We start from the raw sequence: 2511 nt of genomic DNA, 5'->3' as shown, positions 1-2511 counted from the left end.
AATCCCTGCTGATTTTCACAGCCAAATGTTATGTGGTCTCTTCTTTCCAGCTCTGGTGCTTTGAGCTTGGAAGCCCGGCGATCCTTAGGGGGTCCTTTGCAGCTGAGATATCCTTCCAGATTCTTAGCTGCCTCACATGGGTATGGGGCCAGCCCTTTTTGCATCTCTGCCCTTCCTACCAGTCTCAATGTGGTTTCTTGTGTGAATCGTTGGTTATAAGATTTCTGTTCAACTAGTCTTATTCAGGTTGATTGTTCTATAATTTAGTTGCATTTCCAGTTTGGTCCTTGGAGGAGGTGTTTGTGGCTTCCACCTACTCTGCCACCATCTTGGATCCCCTGTACTTCCAGTTGTTGTTGTTTTTTTCCTCTAAGGGCATTTATCACTATTAAATTGCTCTTGCTATTAAGTTGTTCTTTTTAGATAGACTATTTTGTTATCCTTCTCAGACCCCATTATCTGCATATTTGATCAGCATGCCATCTAATGTCTTTATCCAAATAAATGATAAACCATACTGAGAGGCCAGAGACAATTGGAAACGTGCATTGAAGTCCTACCTCCAAATTCATTCATTTATACAACAAATATTTCTTGAGTATGTTCTACTACATACTGGACACTCTTATACATACTGGGGATAAAGTTATGAGCAAAATAGAGGACAAAGTCTGTCTTTTGAAGAGATTACATTAGATTGGTGGTGACAAATATTAAACTAGTGCATAAATAAATTAAACATTGATCACTTACTTAGCAGACCTTGGGCTAATCATTCACCTATTCAATAACTGTACTATCTACATTTTCCAACTTTTTCACAAGGATATCATAATTGACTTTCTCAATGCTTTGCTGGAATCCAGATACACCACGTTTACAACATTCCCCTGCTTTACCCATTTATATTTACTAAGGTCATTTCAGAAAAGAAAATGAGCTTAGTCTGCCTTGAACTATTCTTAGGTAAAGGGTTTTATAAACCCTTTGTGATCACTAGTTTCCTTTTAGGTCTCATGCAAACCATCTCTTCCCATAATGTATTCTGGAAGCTTGCCTGTGAGTAACATAAATCTACCTGTCTAAACCTTGTGATACATATCATCTTCCCTTTTAAAAGGAACATATCTTTCTCTAAGCTTCCAGAATCTTTCTTATTCCTCATGGCTCCCCAAAGGTTACAAACACCAATGCATAGATCTTGTCTACAGGTTCTCCTAACATCCTGAAATATAATTTGTCTGGGCCAAGAGACAAAATCATTTAAAGAACCTTGATGATTTCTTACAACTTCTTATTTATTATGATCCTCAATTCCCTCTTGTCTGCTTAACCCATTCCAGTCTGATGGCAGAGAAGAATATAATGAACAACATAATATGATTAACAAAAATAGAACCAGAGATATAGAAGCATCGAACAGACTGTACAACCTATGAGCGAAGGCGGGGGTTGAGGGGGTAAGAGATCAACCAAAGGACTTGTATGCATGTATATGAGCAAAACCAATGGAAACAGACAGTAGGGGTGGTGAGGGCTTGTGCTTGGGGGAGGGGCTAGTGGCGGAGAGATCAATGGGGGAAAAAGGAGACTCATGTAATACTTTAAACAATAAAGAAAAAAAGTAGGAAATAAAGAGGTCCTCTTTATCTTTATTGTCTGGCAACATCATACCATTTCATTCTTCATTTTCTACCCTGTGATACCATTGGGATTCTTTTTACATGTACTTATATTATGTTTATAATTTTGAAAACTAATTTTAAGTAAAACAAAACTATCTCGACCACCTTGCCCCAGCATAAAGTCAGAAGTCTCCTGTGGCCTGGAGTGGGGTGTGTGCTGGGCTGCTCTGGGTCAGAGTGGCACAGTACCTCACCACAGGCTCCCAGATGTCTGCAGTGAGTGCTCACCAGAGAGAACTCCCACACCATGCCTACTTTCCTACACACCAGGACACAGCATCCCACACTCCAGGACCCTGCTGTGGGTGCAAGCTAGGGGGACCCCGGCACCCCCCAGGGCCCCAAGACTGCTGCCAGTCTGACACAGAGCAGCCCAGCATACACCCCACTCCAGGCCACAGGAGACTTCTGACTTTATGACCCAGAGCAACCTGGTGCCTGCTCCATCCTGGGCCCCAGGACAGTGCTGCAGACGTGATCTGGAGCAACCCAGCATGTACTCCACTCCAGGACATTGGAGAATGCTGTCTTTGCAACCCAGAGTGAACCAGTGCCTGCCCCATTCTGGCCCCAGGACAGTGCTACCAGGGCGACCAGGAGCAAACTGGCACACACCCCACTCTGGGACACAGAACAGCACTGTCGGGGCAACCCAGAGCAACCCAGCATGAACTCCACTCAGGGCCACAGGAGAGTGGTGTCTTTGCAACCTGGAGCAACCCAGCCACTCTCAGCCACAGTACAGTGCTGAAGGGGCAACCTGGAGCAACTCATCATGCATCCCACTCCAGGCCATGGGACAAGGCTGCTGTTGCGACCCAGAAAC

The sequence above is a fragment of the Cnephaeus nilssonii genome, assembly GCF_951640355.1.
Source record: "Cnephaeus nilssonii genome assembly, chromosome: X".
In the NCBI taxonomy this organism is placed as follows: domain Eukaryota; kingdom Metazoa; phylum Chordata; class Mammalia; order Chiroptera; family Vespertilionidae; genus Cnephaeus; species Cnephaeus nilssonii.
The sequence above is the reverse complement of the archived record's forward strand: the minus strand, read 5'-3'. Positions refer to the sequence as shown.